This window comes from Haematobia irritans, chromosome 2 (genome assembly GCF_050003625.1).
Source record: "Haematobia irritans isolate KBUSLIRL chromosome 2, ASM5000362v1, whole genome shotgun sequence".
Taxonomy (NCBI): domain Eukaryota; kingdom Metazoa; phylum Arthropoda; class Insecta; order Diptera; family Muscidae; genus Haematobia; species Haematobia irritans.
Window position 1 is genome coordinate 83,804,418 of NC_134398.1, and position 24,925 is coordinate 83,829,342.

Genomic DNA, 24,925 nt, shown 5'->3' on the forward strand with positions numbered 1-24,925 from the left:
TCGACCAAAGTTTTTTTTTTACATATATTCCAGATATGTTCGGAAGATTCCGAAAAAATGTTCAACATTACATTGTAGTATATTAAATTTTGAACTGTAAAATGTGTCTTATTAAAGACCTAAAGTCAGAAAAGAACAGTGTTTGATATAAACGAAATGGACTGTGTTGTTGTTTCAAAAATAACTTTTTTTATTGAAAAAATAAAAATTTTGTAACAAACGAATTTTTTTGGTGATAAAAGTTTAAAATTTTCGAAGCAATTCAAAAAACTCTAACAAAAGAAAAACGTTTTCGGTACACGTTTTCCAAACGTTTTTTTTCTTTGCGTGTATAAGTACGATCGGCTAGTACATCAAAATTTTAAATTTGAGTAACATTGGTTAATAAATAAGAGTACTATGGCCAAATTTGGAAATCGAGCGATGCATATATATGGAAGCTATATCTAAATCTGAACCAATTTGCATAATATTGTTACGAATTTGATAATTATAGATATAAGTTTATTTAAATTAGTTTCCGTTAATTTAAAATTCAAAATTGTAACGATAAAATTTCGTTATCACTTGTTGGAATCATCTATTCATTTTCTAGTATTTTCCTGAATTTCTTTTATGTTCTTTTGTTTGCTTACCGAAATGTTAGTTCTTACTCTCTCATAGAATAACAACCCCTTTGCTTTGTTATTTTGCTTTCTCATTTCATCTCATTGTCTATTGTCATTGTTGTTGTAGTAATGCGAGCATATATCTATGTGAGTGTGTATGTGTTTGGCAGCCACCAGACGAATAACTTAATGGTCGTAGATCCTTCTAGCATTGTCTAAGAATGTTCTGGCGTTGCCAGAATATTGTAGTGCTACCAGAATGTTCTCGTATTGCCACACCGTCATATATAAAAGCGCTCGCATGCTGCTAACGAGTCAGTCTTAATTAAAGCGTCAAACGAATAACTTCAGTGTGAACGAATTGTAAAGTGTGAAGTCATAGTAAATAAATTGTAGATTGTCGTTATTTAAAAGAACTGTGTTTTAATTGTCGGGTAATTAAAAACGCTTAAATATACATAAAAACGTAACAATTGGTGTCGGAAGTGAAATAACGGAAAAAAAATCTACAATGAAGTTTAATGAGCTTCGTGTGGAAGACTTAAAAAAGGAATTGAGCAAACTGGAGCTGCCGACAACAGGCAATAAGGCCCAGCTTCAAAAGCGTCTACTGGAAGAGTTTGAACGGCGTAATATGGACATTGCGACGCATGAGTTTGATTATAAGGAAGACATTGATGAATCAATACTCGTCAATACAAGCAGTGTAGAAACTCCATCTGTGGCTTCGAGTGTTGTGGATTACACATCAATGCTCAATGTTTTGAGCAAAATGATGGAAGCAAATTCTAGAAAAATGGAAGAAAAATTCGACGAAAATTCTAGAAAAATGGAAGAAAATTCTAGAAAATTGCAGAAAGAAAATGCCCTACAAATGGAAGCAAGTTCAAGAAAATTGGAAGAAAAATTCGACGAAAATTCTAGAATTCTCAATGAAAAACTACAACAAATTTCTGAAGGCATGGAAAAACGTGTGGACCATATAGAAAATCAAATTGTGGAATTGGATAAGAAAGTTCTTTCTGTGGATGAGAAAATTATGGTTCATGATGAGAAGTTTCTGCACATCGAGAAAAAAATGTCAGAGCTGGAAATTAAAGGTGGTCCAGTGCGCGTCATTGAGGGCTCAAAAATCAAAACTCCTGTTTTCGATGGCTCAACGTCATTTGATGTCTTCAAATTCCAATTCGAAATGGTTGCTTCTAGAAATTTGTGGAATGACGATGATAAAGCAATTGAACTTCTATTGGCATTAAAGGGCAATGCTGCTGATGTGATACAAAGCATTCCCGCTGCTTCTAGAAATAACTATAATGAAGTAATAGCGGCGCTTCAACGCAAGTATGGTGGAGAGCACAAGCAAGACATCTTTAGAATGGAATTAAGAGGTAGAGTCCAGAAATCAAACGAGACTCTACAAGACTTTGCAACAGAAGTTGAGCGGTTGGTGCTACTGACATACCCAGGAGAGAGTCACCCACTTGTGGACCGCATCAAAATTGAGACCTTTGTGAATGGCATTCGAGACCCTGAGATAAAATGTGCAACATATGCCGCACAAAAAGCTACATTCACAGAAACAGTAACATTTGCACTTGTACAAGAGACTGCGAGATTGCTGGCACGGCCTCAAATTCACAAAGTACGCAGAGTAGAGACCGAGTGTGAAGAATCGAAATCGGTCATTGAATTGGTAAAAGAGGCTCTAAAGCAGATAATGCAAGAAATGAAGCAGCGAGCAAATAAATCTAGAATGAAATGCTATAACTGTGATAAGGCTGGACATCTTTCCCGGGAATGTAAAGCGTGGCGTAAAACGTCGGGGTCAATCTCGCCATCTCCATTAAACAATAATCAGAAGAAGGCGACCACAAAGCCAAGCGACTCAAATTCAAATTTTGCGGATAATAGAAAAGGTGGCAAACAAGTTATTGATCAAGCCTTGACACGACGGCATTGCAATGTAGAAAGCAGACGCTACTCGAAGGCTGAACCAAAGGAGACAGTTGTAAATGTCAGGCAGTTACACATCGAATCTGGCACAGACTGGTCAACAGAGCAACATAAAGATCCCATTCTGAGAAAAATTATTTCGGCAAAACAAGAAAATAAGAAACCCAGCAAGAAAGACATCGCAGCCGAAAGTCCACTTATGAAAGCATACTGGGCTCAATGGGATAGTTTAGTTCTAGTCAATGGATCCCTGCAACCTAAATGGGAAAGCGAAAATGGCAAGAGCAGCCGAAATTTGATCATCGTTCCAGATTCCAAAATAAGAGATGTTTTGGCGGAGTTCCATAATGGTCCCAGTGGAGGTCATCTGGGAATAACCAAAACCGCCGAGAAAGTGAAGCAACGATTCTACTGGGTTGGATGCCAGAAATCAATTGCTGAATGGGTAGCCAATTGCGAGAAGTGCATGAAGGCGAAAGGTCCAACAAGGAAAAGTCGAGGTCCTAAGCAAGAATATAGACCAGGAGCCCCGTTTGAAAGAATAGCAATGGACGTGGCAGGCCCTTTCCCAGTAAGTGATTCTGGAAACCGTTATGTCCTTGTGGTCATGGATTACTTCAGCAAATGGCCGGAGGTGTATGCAATTCCAAACCAAGAAGCAAAAACGATTGTGGATGTTGTCAACAAAAACTGGATATGTCGCTACGGTGTGCCGTCCGAGATTCACTCAGACCAGGGAAGAAATTTTGAATCGGCCATATTCAAAGAGATGTGTGAATCCCTTGGTATCAAGAAAACGAGGACTACACCATTACATCCACAATCCGATGGCATGGTAGAAAGGTTTAATCGCACTCTGGAGGAACATCTTCGAAAAGAAGTGGACAACGGCCAGAGGGACTGGGACGAGCATATACCAAAGTTTTTGCTGTCGTATAGATCTGCCATTCATGATTCCACCTCTCGAACACCGGCCAATGTTCTATTCGGAACTGAGTTGAAGTTGCCTGGTGATCTGATATTCGGTGCTAAACCTAATGAGCTCGCCATGGAAGAAAACAGAAACGACATCCCAACCACTTTCGGTGAAGTTCACGAATCAGTGCGCAACAAAATAAAAATGGTCAGCAACAGAATGAAGGCGAGATACGATCGTGCTGTAAATACTGAGGGCTTCCAAGAAGAAGAATTGGTTCTGCTATTTAACCCGCCACGAAAGAAAGGATTGTGTCCTAAACTGCAAACACAGTGGGAAGGCCCATACAAAGTCATCAAGAAGATCAATGATGTTGTATACCGGATTCAGAAGGACGACAGCCCTAGATCAAAGATGAAAGTTGTACATCTGGAACGATTGGCTCCTTACGGAACAGGTTCTGTGCCTGTTCGGGACGAACAGGCTTAAGCGGGAGGCAGTGTTACGAATTTGATAATTATAGATATAAGTTTATTTAAATTAGTTTCCGTTAATTTAAAATTCAAAATTGTAACGATAAAATTTCGTTATCACTTGTTGGAATCATCTATTCATTTTCTAGTATTTTCCTGAATTTCTTTTATGTTCTTTTGTTTGCTTACCGAAATGTTAGTTCTTACTCTCTCATAGAATAACAACCCCTTTGCTTTGTTATTTTGCTTTCTCATTTCATCTCATTGTCTATTGTCATTGTTGTTGTAGTAATGCGAGCATATATCTATGTGAGTGTGTATGTGTTTGGCAGCCACCAGACGAATAACTTAATGGTCGTAGATCCTTCTAGCATTGTCTAAGAATGTTCTGGCGTTGCCAGAATATTGTAGTGCTACCAGAATGTTCTCGTATTGCCACACCGTCATATATAAAAGCGCTCGCATGCTGCTAACGAGTCAGTCTTAATTAAAGCGTCAAACGAATAACTTCAGTGTGAACGAATTGTAAAGTGTGAAGTCATAGTAAATAAATTGTAGATTGTCGTTATTTAAAAGAACTGTGTTTTAATTGTCGGGTAATTAAAAACGCTTAAATATAAAAACGTAACAATATTTTGCGGGTTTGATTAATACCACAAAAGGTTACCTTGTGCAAGATTTGAGTACGATCAGTTAAGAAATGAGGCCTGTATGGTCAAACATAAGTTTATTAGGGGCGAATTTTCCAAAATCGGGTGATACATATATGGGAGCTATATCTACATCTGAACCGATTTCGATGAAATTTTGCACATATAGTTAGTACTATAGAGGACTGGATCTAGCCAACTTTTAGTAAGATCGGTTAATAAATAAGGGTTCTATGACCATATTTGGGATAATCGGGCTATACATATATATGGGAGCTATATCTAAATCTGAACCGATTTCGATGATTTTTTGCACATATAGTTACTGCTACAGAAGACTACATTTAGGCAAATTTGGGTACGATCGGTTGATAAATAAGGGTTTTATGGCCAAATTTGGCAAAAGCGGGCGATACATATATATGGGAGCTATAGCTAAATTTGAACCGATTTCGATGATTTTTTGCACATATAGCTAGTGCTATAGAAGACTATATATATTTAGCCAACTTTGAGTAAAATCGGTTGATAAATAAAGGTTTTGTGGCCAAATTTGGGAAAATCGGGCGATACATATATATGAGAGCTATATCTAAATCTGAACCGATTTTTTGAAATTTTGCAGATTTGAAGGGCGATGGAAAATATTACCTCTTGCCAAATTTGGTGACGATCCGTTTGAAAAAACGCGCAACGTGACCCCATTTGTCGAAATCGGGCGATACATATATATGGGAGCTATATCTAAATTTGATCCGATTTCTTCCAAATTCAATAGCGTTCGTCCTTGTGCCCAAAAAGCTCCCTGTACCAAATTTCATCAAAATCTGTTAATAATTGCGACCGGAATCCTGTGAACAACAAATACATGGGCAGACGGACGGACGGACACCAAGCGCTAGATCGACTCAGGAGGTGATTCTGAGTCGAACGGTATATATTTTATCTAAATCTAGATGGTACACTAATGACCAGTTTCTCAATGTTTTTTTTATTAAACAGCGATAAAACAGCTGATCCCATACAAAAATTTTACTAACCGGAGGTCTATCCTCCGGTTAAAATTAATCGGAGGATGAGAAACTGGCCATAAGTGTGTAAATATAACCAGATGGTTAGATGGTACACTAACCCTCATTTTCATGAAGCTCCGTTAGTGCTACGTTAGCTAACGAACTTCTAAACCGTGCTATGTATTTACATATCTGCCATCTTGCATATATATTCCATATGCCAGTTAGAAACTTAACTGCTGAAATTTTTTCAGTTAAAATTAACCAGAGAAAATATATTTTCATTTTTCTTTCTGTTAACTGGCAGTTAAAGTCTAACGGAGCTACTTGAAAATGGCCGTAAGTGTGTAAATATAACCATAGCGATAGGCGGTAGGCGAACACTTATTTACGTGTATTTCTTATGGGAAGCCCAAAATCCGCGACGGAATACCGTGACGGCTAGCGGCGTGTCGCTAAATTAAAACTTATTCTAACTCCTTGGCGAAAACTGGTATAGTGTTGCCATCGCTTATCAATTTTTTTAACTCACCATTAGGAATATCTGTTGCCTGGACACGTGTAGATTATTTTTTCTTGAAATAACTCAACAAATAACAAGCCATTGTATGTTTTTATTCAACTTCATTGTTTAATATTGTCAAAGCGTGCTGTATTGACAACAAAAACGCTAGGAAACGTAAAAAAGGGAATTATTCGCCGTCAAGCTTATTGTATTTGCCGTTGCGGCAAAAATGTTTCGCCTACCGCCTATCGCTATGGTTATATTTACACACTAACTCACCACTAGGAATTGCTGTTGCCTGGACACCGTCAAACTTATGGCGTTTCCCAATAAACACAAACGTTTGAAAAATACTAAAATTCAATAATTTTTCAAACATTTTTTCAAAGGATTAGGGTAATATTCAAGTTGAGAAATTGTTGAGAAAATCGCGTTCTCAACAAAAAACAGACATTACCCTCAACAGTAAAATTCAACACAATAGCAATAATTTCTCAATTGTAATCCTCAAATTGAAATGCATCGCTACTCAATAATTTCTCAAACATTTTTCAACGTGAGAAAAATAAAAAACTAGCATTGTTGCGAATCCTTTCAAACCACAATTTGTATGAAAGTCGATCCTAGTTCTAACTGAAAGTCAATACTAAATTTCTAGTGATTTTGTAAATTTTATTATTTTTTTCGTTAACAAATATAATAATCTTAAAAATAACATTAATAATATATAAAAATAATAATATAATACCAATCAAAATGTAATTATCTTATTAAACGTATTAATAAATAAAACTATGAATACAACTTTAAATATCTTAAACATTTTTACATGTATAATTCCATTTCCTCCATAATGTTGGTGTCAAATAACTATTAATTAATATGCTAGCAATTTGAAATAATTACTATCGAGGAACTTGCTGGCTTGTGTGTTAGAATAGATTCCAGCAAGAGGAAATCACAAAATATCAACCTGATGACGGGATGTAAATTAATGTAATGCACATTTTCATCCAGAAGTTCTTGATATAGGAATTGTTGCACTTTGTTTTAATTGGTTGCACTTTGTAAGTTTTCTGAAAACTTTTCTTTGTTGTTTCCTTCATTGGTTTTTCATCGGCCAACATCTTCCAAGAATATACCATCCAATGATATTAGTGAGTGTTTGCTATAGTTCAAAAACTACCTACAATTTAAAACTTTTAAAGTTAAAATCAATGGAAATATTAGCCAAGAAATGCCTGTAACCTGCGGTGTACCACAAGGGTCAAAACTCGGTCCCATATTATACCTTATATACCCAAACGAGATGACATTAATTAAAAAAAAGTAAATTATTTGCGTATGCTGATGATACGGCTGTTTTAGTTGCGCACACAAATCTTGAACAAGCACAATTAATAATGCAATCAGAGCTCAACATATTAGCCAGATGGTGCCACGACAATGGTCTAATAATCAACACTGAGAAGACTAAAATGCTTCATATCAGACTTCCCAGCATACCAGCATCGAACATTACGGTTAAATTTCAGAAAACTGAATGCCTTCATAATAACTTAACCTCAAATAATAACGATGATTGTAAAGAGACTGTCGAAGTAGTGGAAACAATTAAATATCTAGGAGTTATAGTGGACCAGCATATGACGTGGAAGACTCAAATTCTAACTCTAAATAGTAAACTTCGGAAGGCGGCATATGTTTTCTTTCATCTCAACAACTGTGCCCCTGCAAATGTTACTAAGCAAGCGTACTTTGCGCTTGTTGAATCCCAATTACGTCATGGTATAACGGCATTCGGAGCAGTACAATATGGCAGAATCTTACAACAAACGCAGAATAGAATTATTGGGATTTTAATAAAGAACAAACACAATCAAGGTGAAAACAGACAACAAGGAATCAGTATTCAGAGCTTTGCCAAGCAAAACAACTTTATGAATTTGAAAAACCTATACAAGTCGACAATTTTGAACGAATTTTGTGAAGATAAATTACTGATACCGATACAACATGCATATAATACCAGAAGAAGAGAAGCGGGAAAATTTCATGTACCTGCATTTAGGAACAACTACGGAAAGAATTCCCTAAGCGTACAATTGCCAAGAATATTCAATTCAATGCCAGTAGAGATTGTCGAGATACGGAACGTTTTCAGACGAAAGAAGAAAATAAAAGAGTACCTAATATCAATGCAATGAAGGAATATAATTCCGAATTTATATACTTTTTTTTATTTTAATTTATATAAAAAATACAAAAAAAATATTGTAGCTAAATATCATATTTGTTAATTAATTTATCTAATAGTAGTATATAATAATTTACTCAATAATCCCTGCATACAAGTTTCTAAACTTCGCGGGGTTGAATTAATTTTTGTTGAATCTTATTTTTGTTGAATAAAATAAAAAAAAATAAAATATGGGGTGGGCAGCCATTTGAGACAATATCACCTTAGTTGGCCGAAATTTAAACAGGCGTTAGAATTTAAAAAAAAAATCATATCGGTCAAAAGAAAAAAGGTATCCAATCCCGGTTCATTTATTTATCGTTATTATATTGTTTCATTATATTTTTTAAATTTTGGATTTAAATGGTACTAAAAGTAATTTGTATATCCTCTATCCTATCCTATATCCTATCTATCTATCTCAACCACGAACTGCTTACAGAATTCAGCCAGTAATAAAACCTGAAACGAAACTAACAATATTTATTAATAATTTTGCAATTACACTTAATAAAACAACTAAAACTAATCGATCAACTATATATACTAAATATTCTATATTAAAATACTAATGGCCAGTTTCTCATCCTCCGATTAATTTTAACCGGTGGATAGACCTCCGGTTAGTAAAATTTTTGTATGGGACAGCTGTTTTATCAACACGACAAATAATAACAAGACATTGAGAAACTGACCCTAATACTACATTTTATATGTTTTTCCATTATTTCACACTATCTCTACAACAACAATCAAATTTATATATTATTTTACGCCTTTTCATCAACACGAATATCCATTTTAAAATATTTAATGCTTAATAACATTTATACAAAACTCTGCTATATACATTAAAAGAAATCTCTTCACTTGAATTATTGCCAATCGAATTAGTTTTCATCTAAGGGCATAATACAAGAAAATTTGGAAATTCAAAATGAATACCAATAGAGCACCATCTCGATTATCGAATCATATAGCGGCTAAAAATAATCGTTTAGCTCAGGAATTAAATAATATTGAACCCTCAAACTTGAATTCGGCAAATCATATCGCGGCTAGAAATATTAATTTAGCTCAGGAATTGGCAGACTTGATAAACCGTGTTAACAACTATTCTACCAGTAATACTCAGAATTCGAATTCACTGTCTGACTTGAAGGACTGTTATTTCGCGAGACGGTATAAATCCTCTTATGTCATTGAGATTTCCTCAAGGACTTGGGTCACGAACTACTTCTTCCCCAGGGACACCAAACTCTATTTCTACCCCTGAATACAACAGCATTGCTGCACAATAGATAAGAAGAGAGTTCTCGAGAATGTCAAGACAGGGATAAAGGCTTCCTACGGTGAACGAACAAGCCGATCAAGAGGCCACGAATAATGACGACGGAGCGAATTTGCGCAATTATGTAGACGCTTCAGTTGGGGCTGCTCAAGCGCGAATGAGATCTATCGAACAAAGTTTAGCTGTGATGATTCCACAAGCTATATGAAATTCATTAGATTCTCATTTGAATAGCACGATTGGGGACAATTTCAATAATAGGATGGATAATGGTAATGAACCTTTCATACAACAACCTCATTTAAATAACCTTTCAGATCCACGGATCAATAATAGTCAAGATCAACCACCGCCACAGCCATTTCTACCAAACCACCATCAACAACATTCTCAACAACTACCTAACCAACGACAATCACAGGCTAATTTACTCCATCAGGAGCCCACACAATACGTCAATCAGAATCTAGCTTTAGGATATAAACCAATGACACCATTGCAGTTACAAAAGTGGGGTATAAAATTTGATGGGTCGTCGAAATCAGTTAGTGTAGAGGATTTCGTTCTTAGGGATGAATCTCTTAGAAAGGATTATAATTGGCCATGGGATATTTTCGTCAAGGAATTTCACCATTTATTGGCGGGTCGAGCATACGACTGGATCTGGGAATTTCGCCAGCAAAATCCTTTTTGCCACTGGGACCATTTAAAGTACCATTTGGTCAAAAAGTTTCGATATTTTGAAAGCGATTTCGAGATCCAGAGGCGTATAATGGAGCGACGTCAGTTGCCATCCGAAAATGCGAATACATTTATCTCGGAAATAATGAAGTTGAAAAATCAAATGCGCATTCAGATCCAGGAATATGAAATTGTTATTAAGGACAATTTGAAAGACGGCCTCTTTCAGCTAATTTACCCTATCGAAACTATAGGTGAGCTCTTAGAGGAGTGGAAAAGAGCTGAAAGAAGCCTTGCTAAAAGGATTTCTTATTGTCAACAGCAACAACAAAATAATTTCAAACGTATACACGAATTGGACTATGATGCCATTGAACAACGGGAATATTTTCAAGAAGTTCAACGAAGTGCAGCTTCAGCAAGACAGACTGTCTGCTGGAACTGTAAAACAACAGGCCATACTTTCATAGACTGCCCAATGGAGCAAAGAAACATTTTTTGTTTCAAATGTGGGTTCGATGGAGTCACATCACCCCAATGCCCCAAACGCGCGGGAATCTTCAAAAGGAACATGCAGACGACTAGGACAACATGTTCGCGACAAAGTCATATCCAGTAAGATACGTTTCTGTACAAACTGCAAATACACACGAACCTTTCATGAACATTACACCCAAAATTTTAGATAGAACCGAACGAGATAACGATTAGAGAAATTTGAAAACTATTGTTCCTTATGAGGAAAGATTGAGAAACAACAATGAAATTCGTGAAAGAATTTTCAAGGATTTCATTCCTCACAGCAAAAAGATAACTAAAATCAAGAAAAATCATGCCAAACGAAAGCAAAAAAGAAAGAGATCGCATCCACATATCTATCCACGCACAATGACATTAGACCCTACCTGAATGTGAAATTATAAAAAGGAGTGACAGACGTCGGTCGTTCTTATTACTGCTAACGAAACTATTGGCCACACCAAATATCGAAGAACGTGCCCTGAAGAACCATGTAACCTTATATCCAAGGATACGCAATGCGATGGAAGCATTCGATGTCAGGGTAAGAAAAACATCTTCAAATTCAAGTGTAGAATATATATTTATTTGTGTTTTATTATACCCTCCACCATAGGATGGGGGTATATTAACTTTGTCATTCCGTTTGTAACACATCGAAATATTGCTCTAAGACCCCATAAAGTATATATATTCTGGGTCGTGGTGAAATTCTGAGTCGATCTAAGCATGTCCGTCCGTCCGTCCGTCTGTCCGGCTGTCCGTCCGTCTGTGGAAATCACGCTAACTTCCGAACGAAACAAGCTATCGACTTGAAACTTGGCACAAGTAGTTGTTATTGATGTAGGTCGGATGGTATTGAAAATGGGCCATATCGGACCACGTTTACGTATAGCCCCCATATAAACCGATCCACAAATTTGGCTTGGGGAGACTCCCGGAGCAGCAAAATTCATCCGTTCCGGTTGAAATTTGGTACGTGGTCTTAGTATACGGTCTCTAACAACCATGCAACAATTGGTCCATATCGGTCCATAATTATATATAGCCCCCATATAAACCGATCCCCAGATTTGACCTCCGGAGACTTTTGGAGGGGCAAAATTCATCCGATACGGTTGAAATTTGGTACCTGATGTTAGTATACGGCCTCCAACAACCATGCAAAAATTGGTCCATATCGGTCCATAATTATATATAGCCCCCATATAAACCGATCCCCAGATTTGACCTCCGGAGCCTCTTGGAGGGACAAAATTCATCCGATCCGGTTGAAATTTGGTACCTGATGTTAGTTTACGGCCTCTAATAACCATGCAAAACTTGGTCCATATCGGTCCATAATTATATATAGCCCCCATATAAACCGATCCCCAGATTTGACCTCCGGAGCCTCTTGGAGGGACAAAATTCATCCGATCCGGTTGAAATTTGGTACCTGATGTTAGTTTACGGCCTCTAATAACCATGCAAAACTTGGTCCATATCGGTCCATAATTATATATAGCCCCCATATAAACCGATCCCCAGATTTGACCTCCGGAGCCTCTTGGAGGAGCAAAAGTCATCCGATACGGTTGAAATTTGGTACATGGTGTTAGTATATGGTCTCTAACAACCATGCAAAAATTGGTCCATATCGGTCCATAATTATATATAGTTCCCATATAAACCGTCCCCAGATTTGACGTCCGGAACCTCTTGGAGGAGCAAAAGTCATCCGATACGGTTGAAATTTGGTACATTTTGCCTCTAACAGCCATGTAAAAATTGGTCCATATCGGTCTTTAGTTATATATAGCCGATGACTTATTACACAAAAATTGGTCCATATCGCCAAAAATAATCTACCAAAACTTTATTTCCATAGAAAATTTTGTCAAATTTTATTACTATAGAAAGTTTTGTCAAAATTTCATTTCTATAGAAAGTTTTGTCAAAAGTTTATTTCTATACAAATGTTTGTCAAAATTTTATTTCCATAGAAAATTTTGTCAAAATTTTATTTCTATAGAAAATTTTGTAATCTACCAAAACTTTATTTCCATAGAAAATTTTGTCAAATTTTATTACTATAGAAAGTTTTGTTAAAATTTCATTTCTATAGAAAGTTTTATCAAAAGTTTATTTCTATAGAAATGTTTGTCAAAATTTTATTTCTATACAAAATTTTGTCAACATTTTATTTCTATAGAAATTTTTGTCAAAATTGTATTGCTATAGAAAATGTTGTCAACATTTTACTTCCATAGAAAATTTTGTCAACATTTTATTTCTATAGAAAATTTTGTCAAGTTTTTATTTCTATAGAAAAATTTGTCAAATTTTTATTTCTATAGAAAATTTTGTCAAAATTTTATTTCTATAGAAAATTTTGTCAAGGTTTCATTTCTATACAAAATTTTGTCAAAATTTTATTTCTATAGAAAATTTTGTCAAACTAGATTATATACGTATTTAATCGGCCTTTTTTTGTTTAATATATACCCCGTATGGGCTAACTTACAATTTAGAAGACAGTGTTAAAAAGTTTTACGATACCTTGCCATCGGCAAGTGTTATCGCAACCCAAGTAATTCGATTGTGGATGACAGCCTTTAGTAGAAGTTCCTACGCAATCCATGGTGGAGGGTACATAAGATTCGGCCTGGCCGAACTTACGGCCGTATATACTTGTTTTTCTTTTCATTTCAGGTATTACCAAGACCAATGGAAGGCAATGTACCGTCGTTTGCGGCTAGGTCAAGTAGACCGTCATGTAGGCTTTGCCGTTCTGAGTGACGGGCGGCAGCGGAAAATTAAATTAAAAAATTAAATTTTAAATTTAAAAAAAATTGAAAAAATTATTTTTGTATGTATTATAAACAATAAAAACAAAACAAACAAGTATATACGGCCGTAAGTTCGGCCAGGCCGAATCTTATGTACCCTCCACCATGGATTGCGTAGGAACTTCTACTAAAGGCTGTCATCCACAATCGAATTACTTGGGTTGCGATAACACTTGCCGATGGCAAGGTATCGTAAAACTTTTTAGCACTGTCTTCTTAATTGTAAGTTAGCCCATACGGGGTATATATTAAACAAAAAAAGGCCGATTAAATACGTATATAATCTAGTTTGACAAAATTTTCTATAGAAATAAAATTTTGACAAAATTTTCTATAGAAATGAAACCTTGACAAAATTTTCTATAGAAATAAAATTTTGACAAAATTTTCTATAGAAATAAAAAATTGACAAAATTTTCTATAGAAATAAAAACTTGACAAAATTTTCTATAGAAATAAAATGTTGACAAAATTTTCTATGGAAGTAAAATGTTGACAAAATTTTCTATAGCAATACAATTTTGACAAAAATTTCTATAGAAATAAAATGTTGATAAAATTTTGTATAGAAATGAAATTTTGACAAAATTTTGTAAAGAAATAAAATGTTGACAAAATTTTCTACAGAAATAAATTTTTTACAAAATTTTCTATAGAAATAAAATTTTGACAAACATTTCTCTAGAAATAAACTTTTGACAAAACTTTCTATAGAAATGAAATTTTAACAAAACTTTCTATAGTAATAAAATTTGACAAAATTTTCTATGGAAATAAAGTTTTGGTAGATTACAAAATTTTCTATAGAAATAAAATGTTGACAAAATTTTCTATGGAAATAAAATTTTGACAAACATTTGTATAGAAATAAACTTTTGACAAAACTTTCTATAGAAATGAAATTTTGACACAACTTTCTATAGTAATAAAATTTGACAAAATTTTCTATGGAAATAAAGTTTTGGTAGATTATTTTTGGCGATATGGACCAATTTTTGTGTAATAAGTCATCGGCTATATATAACTAAAGACCGATATGGACCAATTTTTACATGGCTGTTAGAGGCCATATATTGACAAAATGTACCAAATTTCAACCGTATCGGATGACTTTTGCTCCTCCAAGAGGTTCCGGACGTCAAATCTGGGGACGGTTTATATGGGAACTATATATAATTATGGACCTATATGGACCAATTTTTGCACGGTTGTTAGAGACCACATACTAACACCATGTACCAAATTTCAACTGGATCGGATGAATTTTGCTCTTCCAAGAGGCTCCGGAGGTCAAATCTGGGGATCGGTTTATATGGGGGCTATATATAATTATGGACCAATTTTTGCATGGTTATTAGAGGCCGTAAACTAACATCAGGTACCAAATTTCAACCGGATCGGATGAATTTTGCCCCTCCAAGAGGCTCCGGAGGTCAAATCTGGGGATCGGTTTATATGGGGGCTATATTTAATTATGGACCGATATGGACCAATTTTTGCATGGTTGTTAAAAACCGTATACTAAGACCACGTACTAAATTTCAACCGGATCGGATAAATTTTGCTCCTCCAAAAGGCTCCGGTGGTCAAATCTGGGGATCGGTTTATATGGGAGCTATATATAATTATGGACCGATATGGACCAATTTTTGCATGGTTGTTAGAGGCCGTATACTAACATCATGTACCAAATTTCAACCGGATCGGATGAATTTTGCCCCTCCAAAAGTCTCCGGAGGTCAAATCTGGGGATCGGTTTATATGGGGGCTATATATAATTATGGACCGATATGGACCAATTTTTGCATGGTTGTTAGAGACCATATACTAACATCAGGTACCAAATTTCAATCGGATCGGATGAATTTTGCCCATCCAAGAGGCTCCGGAGGTCAAATCTGGGGATCGGTTTATATGGGGGCTATATATAATTATGGACCGATATGGACCAATTTTTGCATGGTTGTTAGAGACCGTATACTAAGATCACGTACCAAATTTCAACCGGATCGGATGAATTTTGCTGCTCCGGGAGGCTCCCCAAGCCAAATTTGGGGATCGGTTTATATGGGGGCTATACGTAAACGTAGTCCGATATGGCCCATTTTCAATACCATCCGACCTACATCAATAACAACTACTTGTGCCAAGTTTCAAGTCGATAGCTTGTTTCGTTCGGAAGTTAGCGTGATTTCCACAGACGGACGGACAGCCGGACAGACGGACAGACGGACGGACGGACAGACGGACGGACGGACGGACATGCTTAGATCGATTCAGAATTTCACCACGACCCAGAATATATATACTTTATGGGGTCTTAGAGCAATATTTCGATGTGTTACAAACGGAATGACAAAGTTAATATACCCCCATCCTATGGTGGAGGGTATAAAAATCAAAAAAAAATTATATGAAAAAAAACATGATTTACACGGCCATGAAGTTCAGAACTGTCACTCATCTGAGGGTTAAAACGATTCAAACAAGCTTGAGAAATTTTCATTCTTATGCGTTTTTGATCGACTGTTAACAAATGCGGCACTCATCTCGCAGAAAGCTTTTTCATCTGTAGTTCTTCATGCAAAATTAAATGGACTCGATCATTTGAGATGCCATGATATTAGCAATTTCACTTTTATTCGTCGATCATTTAATACCATATAATACACTTTGGCTACAATTTCTGTTGTTATTGTTGTGTTTGGACGTCCACTATGGGGTTCATCTTCAATGCTTGTACGACCATGTTTAAATTCAGCAACCCAATTTTTTATTGTTGCATCGTGATATAAATGCTATAAAGTATGCCATTAAGCCTAGTACCAAGATCACGTTTTCGTACGAAACTGTTATACTCCATATAAAAAACGTTTGCGCGGAATAAATGCGAAATCTTTGTTTTGAGCATTTTTAAACACATATTTATACAACCCTGGATTTTTCGCACGAAAAAATAGGCAGGCATATTATTTCGCATAAATGAGTTAACATCCCTGGGTTTGAGACACTATTTACGGAGATAGATGAAGATATTCGTTTTTCGCAGAAACGAACTTAGTACTAAGCATTACACAAAATGCAGGACACTCACACAAGAGGTGCTTTATTGATTCCTTTTCCTCTGCATCATGACAGCTCATACAATAGTCGTTATACTTCGCGCCAATAGTTTTTGCAAAATCGCCTATCAGGCAGCGACCCGTTATAGCAGATTATGTTAGAGATACATTTTCTACTTTACACAATTTGTACTTTGCATAAATAATTTTATATCCTCATGTATGCATTTTTCCAATCAATTTTTATTGTGTTGAAATAAAGCTTCGTTGAAGATTGTTTTATAAATTGCTTGAACGCGTACTCTAATAGGTTATGGGCATCATGGATTTAATTAAGACGTCCTTCACGAAGCTCAACGCGGATAATTATCATCTGTGGAAGTTTAAAATGGAACTGATATTACGCAGAGAAGGTCCTAGGAATTGCGTTGTTGAACCTACTCCAAACAGACCAGATGAAGCTTGGATAAAAAATAATGAAACCGCCATGATTCTAATCGGGTTATCTGTGGAGGACCACCAACTATTACTTATAAGGCGGGCGAAATCAGCAAATGAATCATGGACAATTTTAAAATCACACCATGAAAAGGACACTCTTGGTAGTAGTGTACGTATAATGCGCAGGATATGTGGTATGAAATTTAATATGGAAAGCACCATGGCTGATCACATTGCGGATATGAAAATTCTTTTCGAAAAATTGGAGGCTGTTGGTGAGAAATTTTCTGAACGATGGGTTGTCGCTATGTTGCTCAGCAGTTTACCGCCATCGTTTGATACATTGGTAACTGCATTGGAAGCGCGTAAAATGGAAGAGCTAACGATACACATTGTTGAAAACAGTTTACTGGAAGAATACCAACGGCAGGCCAAGGATGCGACACCCAATTCCGTACTAAAAACATCCAAGATTCCTCAAGTTAAACAAGATGATTACAGTGGAAAGAGGTGTCACTATTGTAAAAAAAAGGTCACCTGAAGAAAAACTGTTGGAAATTCAAAAAGGACAATCAAAGGACAACCAATGAATCAAAGTAGCAAGCTAACAACATAGAATCAAAAGAAAATTATATTTTTTCTTGCGCTGGCGACGTATCATGTTGGATTTTAGATTTCGGAGCAACTTGCCACATCAGTACAAGAAGAGAAGATTTCATTACATTGGATAAAACTATTTGTGAATCTGTTTCAATTGCAAATGGAACGGCAGTGGCTTTAAAGGGCAAAGGACCTTGTAAACTGGTAATGTATAACAAAGACGGTGAAAAGTCAGACGTAACGATGGAGGATGTTTTGTACGTACCCTCATTTCATGGAAATTTAATATCTGTTTCAAGATTGCTAAAGAAAGGATTCCTACACTCATAGAAAAAAGTCTGTTGTTAATAGCAAACACTGTCTGCTATTTTTCAGCAAACAAAATGCTGCTGTTTTAGCCGATTTTTTTGATAAAACAGCAAACAATCTGTTATTTTGGAACAGCAGACATACTGCAGAAAAGTCAGTAGTTTACTGAAATTTTCTGCTGATCCGAATAAAATTATAAAGTCTCTCCAGTCAAATGTTAAAAACAATTAGTATTTTTTGATTATGCAATAACAATTGTGAACAAGCAAAACTTTTTAGTAATTTACATTTTAAAGGTGAGTATTAAGTTCCAGTTTAGCCGCTAAAATCGCTATAGTGAAAACTAAATCAGTAAGAACAAGTAAGGAAAGTCTAAAGTCGGGCGGGGCCGACTATATTATACCCTGCACCACTTTGTAGATCTAAATTTTCGATACCATATCACATCTGTCAAATGTGTTGGGGGCTATATATAAAGGTTTGTCCCAAATACATACATTTAAATATCACTCGATCTGGACAGAATTTGATAGACTTCTACAAAATCTATAGACTCAAAATTTAAGTCGGCTAATGCACTAGGGTGGAACACAATGTTAGTAAAAAAAAAAAATATGGGAAACATATAAATCTGAAGCAATTTTAAGGAAATTTCGCAAAAGTTTATTTATGATTTATTGCTCGATATATATGCATTAGAAGTTTAAGAAAATTAGGGTCATTTTTTCAACTATTCGACTAAGCAGTGCCGATTTTACAAGGAAAATGTTGGTATTTTGACTATTTTTGTCGAAATCAGAAAAACATATATATGGGAGCTATATCTAAATCTGAACCGATTTCAACCAAATTTGGCACGCATAGCAACAATGCTAATTCTACTCCCTGTGCAAAATTTCAACTAAATCGGAGCAAAAAATTAGCCTCTGTTGTCATATGAGTGTAAATCGGGCGAAAGCTATATATGGGAGCTATATCTAAATCTGAACCGATTTCAACCAAATTTGGCACGCATAGCTACAATGCTCATTCTACTCCCTGTGCAAAATTTCAATTAAATCGGAGTAAAAGATTGGCCTCTGTGGTCATATGAGTGTAAATCGGGCGAAAGCTATATATGGGAGCTATATCTAAATCTGAACCGATTTCCACCAAATTTGACACGCATAGCTATAATGCTAATTCTACTCCCTGTGCAAAATTTCAACTAAATCGGAACAAAAAGTTGGCCTCTGTGGACAAAGGAGTGTAAATCGGGCGAAAGCTATATATGAGAGCTATATCTAAATCTGAACCGATTTGGATGATATTTTGCAAGTTTTTCGAGACTCATAAAATATTGGGATGTACGGAATTTGAGGAAGATCGGTTGATATACACGCCAATTATGACCAGATCGGTGAAATATATATATGGCAGCTATATCTAAATCTGAACCGATTTTTTCCAAAATCAATAGGGATCGTCTTTGAGCCGAAACAGGACCCCATACCAAATTTTAGGACAGTCGGACTAAAACTGCGAGCTGTACTTTGCACACAAAAATACATCAACAGACAGACAGACAGACGGACAGACAGACAGACAGACAGACAGACGGACATCGCTAAATCGACTCAGAATTTAATTCTAATTTTTTCTTATTATACCCTGTACCACAGTAGTGGTGAAGGGTATAAAAATGCATGAAATTATACATATTTGAGAAATTGCAAGTTTTTGCTAGAGATGTTTTTTCCCAGTAAAATTTTGCAAACCATAGCATACGTTGCCAGCTGGTTATTGTTTTAGCAGCTGAAATTTTCAATTTGCAAATAGTTACTGGATACCGTTCGTGTACTTTTTAGCAATTTTAAGCAAAGAGTGTAAAATACACTCTTACTCTCTTGCTAGTTTTTACTGGATATTTTTTACTGGAAAAGTACGCGAACAGATCTATTGCTAAAAAAGTACGCAACGTCGATATGTCAAACGCCTACGCCGCCAAAACATCACTTTTAAACAAAAACACGAGACAAGCCGGGAAACTAGAAAAATTATTTTGTGTTGTTTGGTAAGTATTGTGTTGTTTGGTAAGTATTGGATTGTATAATATTGTATTCCTTTTAAAGAACTTTTGTTTTTAATCATTTTTAGATTGGAATATTGCTATTATACATTGATATATGGGAGCAACCGTCGTACAATTGTTCAAGCCCGTTTTGCATACAAACGGTTATGGATTCAATCCTAGTTTCGACTAAACACTATAAAGTTTTGCAACGGTGGATAGGTGGATTACGCCCTCTAGAATGTTGGTGATATTTCTGAATTTTTCATCGCAATGGGAAATGGTGTTCAGGCTCGGCTATTAAAAGGAGATTCCTTGTCTTAGAGCTTCCTGCATGGAATCGGGTGGCACTCAGTGACAAGAGAGAAGTTCAACACTGCTGTATCATAAGGGACTGAATAGTCAAAGTGGACCTGAAATAGCGGGCTGCCACTATAGCTAACCTAAACTGTACCCGAATGTTTCACAATTGGCAAAGTTCACCTTAAATGTGAGTATTAAATCCAGGATAACATTACAACCTTGCTATTTTACTAAATACGGCCTTAACAGAATAATGTATACTTTTAGTTTTAACCATTTTAATTTTTGCTAAAAGTACCTATTTGAACTTTGATGACGTCGTCCAATACAATACCTATATATAAAAATAGTTTACAAAATAAAATTTTTGTGAGGTATATTTGATGTGAGGTGATTTTTTAATGTATTTTCATTTCCTGAATTCGAATATAGAAGTTAAATTTTTATATGCAACACGTTTTGAGAAATACCTACATTTTTAGTTTTTTACTAGACGCGAGAATCATATCTCAAGCTAGAAATGTCCGCTTATATCGTTGAATCTGAGATAAGTTAAGTGGTTCTAAATATGTCGATAAAAATTGAGCACATTTTTATCATGTTTTACAGTGATTCTGTGCCGGTGGAAAAGTGCCAACAGTTGAAATAACGTCCGGTTTCACTTTATGCTCGTAATGGTGATACTTTAACGTAAGAATAAGATTGGAAGGAAAATGACAAAGTTATAAGCATATTTTTTGAAAATGTGCCCTTTTTATACCCTCCACCATAGGATGGGGGTATATTAACTTTGTCATTCCGTTTGTAACACATCGAAATATTGCTCTAAGACCCCATAAAGTATATATATTCTGGGTCGTGGTGAAATTCTGAGTCGATCTAAGCATGTCCGTCCGTCCGTCCGTCTGTCCGTCTGTCCGTCCGTCCGTCTGTCCGTCTGTCCGGCTGTCCGTCCGTCTGTGGAAATCACGCTAACTTCCGAACGAAACAAGCTATCGACTTGAAACTTGGCACAAGTAGTTGTTATTGATGTAGGTCGGATGGTATTGAAAATGGGCCATATCGGACTACGTTTACGTATAGCCCCCATATAAACCGATCCCCAAATTTGGCTTGGGGAGCCTCCCGGAGCAGCAAAATTCATCCGATCCGGTTGAAATTTGGTACGTGGTCTTAGTATACGGTCTCTAACAACCATGCAAAAATTGGTCCATATCGGTCCATAATTATATATAGCCCCCATATAAACCGATCCCCAGATTTGACCTCCGGAGCCTCTTGGATGGGCAAAATTCATCCGATCCGATTGAAATTTGGTACCTGATGTTAGTATATGGTCTCTAACAACCATGCAAAAATTGGTCCATATCGGTCCATAATTATATATAGCCCCCATATAAACCGATCCCCAGATTTGACCTCCGGAGACTTTTGGAGGGGCAAAATTCATCCGATCCGGTTGAAATTTGGTACATGATGTTAGTATACGGCCTCTAACAACCATGCAAAAATTGGTCCATATCGGTCCATAATTATATATAGCTCCCATATAAACCGATCCCCAGATTTGACCACCGGAGCCTTTTGGAGGAGCAAAATTTATCCGATCCGGTTGAAATTTAGTACGTGGTCTTAGTATACGGTTTTTAACAACCATGCAAAAATTGGTCCATATCGGTCCATAATTAAATATAGCCCCCATATAAACCGATCCCCAGATTTGACCTCCGGAGCCTCTTGGAGGGGCAAAATTCATCCGATCCGGTTGAAATTTGGTACCTGATGTTAGTTTACGGCCTCTAATAACCATGCAAAAATTGGTCCATAATTATATATAGCCCCCATATAAACCGATCCCCAGATTTGACCTCCGGAGCCTCTTGGAAGAGCAAAATTCATCCGATCCAGTTGAAATTTGGTACATGGTGTTAGTATGTGGTCTCTAACAACCGTGCAAAAATTGGTCCATATAGGTCCATAATTATATATAGTTCCCATATAAACCGTCCCCAGATTTGACGTCCGGAACCTCTTGGAGGAGCAAAAGTCATCCGATACGGTTGAAATTTGGTACATTTTGTCAATATATGGCCTCTAACAGCCATGTAAAAATTGGTCCATATCGGTCTTTAGTTATATATAGCCGATGACTTATTACACAAAAATTGGTCCATATCGCCAAAAATAATCTACCAAAACTTTATTTCCATAGAAAATTTTGTCAAATTTTATTACTATAGAAAGTTGTGTCAAAATTTCATTTCTATAGAAAGTTTTGTCAAAAGTTTATTTCTATACAAATGTTTGTCAAAATTTTATTTCCATAGAAAATTTTGTCAACGTTTTATTTCTATAGAAAATTTTGTAATCTACCAAAACTTTATTTCCATAGAAAATTTTGTCAAATTTTATTACTATAGAAAGTTTTGTTAAAATTTCATTTCTATAGAAAGTTTTGTCAAAAGTTTATTTCTAGAGAAATGTTTGTCAAAATTTTATTTCTATAGAAAATTTTGTAAAAAATTTATTTCTGTAGAAAATTTTGTCAACATTTTATTTCTTTACAAAATTTTGTCAAAATTTCATTTCTATACAAAATTTTATCAACATTTTATTTCTATAGAAATTTTTGTCAAAATTGTATTGCTATAGAAAATTTTGTCAACATTTTACTTCCATAGAAAATTTTGTCAACATTTTATTTCTATAGAAAATTTTGTCAAGTTTTTATTTCTATAGAAAATTTTGTCAATTTTTTATTTCTATAGAAAATTTTGTCAAAATTTTATTTCTATAGAAAATTTTGTCAAGGTTTCATTTCTATAGAAAATTTTGTCAAAATTTTATTTCTATAGAAAATTTTGTCAAACTAGATTATATACGTATTTAATCGGCCTTTTTTTGTTTAATATATACCCCGTATGGGCTAACTTACAATTAAGAAGACAGTGCTAAAAAGTTTTACGATACCTTGCCATCGGCAAGTGTTATCGCAACCCAAGTAATTCGATTGTGGATGACAGCCTTTAGTAGAAGTTCCTACGCAATCCATGGTGGAGGGTACATAAGATTCGGCCTGGCCGAACTTACGGCCGTATATACTTGTTTAAATATATTTTGAACCACTTAACTTATCACAGATCCACATTTGTTCGATATAATCGTACATTTTTAGCCCGAGAAATTATTTTTCTAATGAAAAAAGGACAAAAAAATACAAGTATATCTCAAAAACTGTTCCATTAAAAAAAATTTAACTTCTATTTTCGAATTCACTTGATGAAAATACATAAAAAGCAACCTCTAATCAAATGTAAATTGTAGTGTAAACTAGTGTAGTTACTAATTTTTTTTCTACTTCTTTTCATTACAGATTGTTATGTTTTATCCGCGTGTATAAGGCCAAAGAAGAAAAATAAACGTAAATAAATCTTGTACAACACTTCAACTCAACTTCCAATACTTCGATGGAATTCAATTCATTTCACACATTTAATAAATGTAGAAGTTATTGTATTAAATGATTTACGGGTTTCATTTGAACATATCGTTAAAAACGACCAATTTTGTTGCTGGGATAACAAACATTTGTAGCAGTAAAAATGTTAGCTATTTCAACTAACGCAGTTTGCTATTTCAGCAGCGATGTTTGTCAAAAACTTTTAGCAAACAAGTTTGCTAATTCAGCAGCATTTGTTTGCTATTTTAGCTGTAAAAATGTTTGTTGTTTCAACTAACGAATGTTTGCTGAAACAACTACATGCTACTGCCGTCCCTTTTTCAGCAAACAAAATCTGCTGTTTTAGCAAACATTTTTGCTATTATGAGTAACAAAATTTTTTGGGTGTAGTGGATTTTCAAATCAATATGTGCAAAATCCGAAATTGCAATGGTAAAGAAATTGGAGTGGCAGATGTACGTAATGGTCTTTTTTGCCTTAGACAACAAATCAACCAGGTATTGATAACCAAATGCAATTCTCGAGACAGCATTCATTATTGGCATAAAGTATTTGGACATAGAGATGTTAAAGCCATTAAAGAAATGCAATATAATAAAACGGTGAGTGATTGATCCCGGATATGGCAAATGTGTGAGATATGCGTCAATTTTAAAATGACGAGAAAACCTTTTAATACCGGAATCAAAATCGAACGCTGTGCTAGATTTAGTTCACTCAGATGTTTGCGGCCCGATGCAAACGGAAACTCCCGGAAAGAAGAAATATTTTCTCACGTTCATTGACGATTTTAGTCGTTATACAATGGTATATCTTTTGAATAACAAAACCGAGGTTTTCGAGAAGATACAAAGTTATTTCGAAATGGTGAAGAATAAATTCGGAAAATAACCTACCGTCCTGAGATCTGATAATGGAGGCGAATATACCTCGAAACACGTCCAGAGCTATCTTGAGTTAAAAGGAACTCAATACCAGTACACAGTTCCCTACTCACCTCAACAAAATGGGGTAGCGGAAC

General features: G+C 35.5%; 1 long non-coding RNA gene across 1 annotated transcript; it reads left to right on the forward strand.

Annotated features, from left to right (window-relative positions):
- Positions 1-20,069: 20,069 nt before the first annotated feature.
- Positions 20,070-23,965, forward strand: LOC142223113 (uncharacterized). The gene is made up of 2 exons (XR_012718575.1): positions 20,070-20,163; positions 23,818-23,965. It is a non-coding gene; the product is annotated as an uncharacterized LOC142223113 (long non-coding RNA).
- Positions 23,966-24,925: the final 960 nt, after the last annotated feature.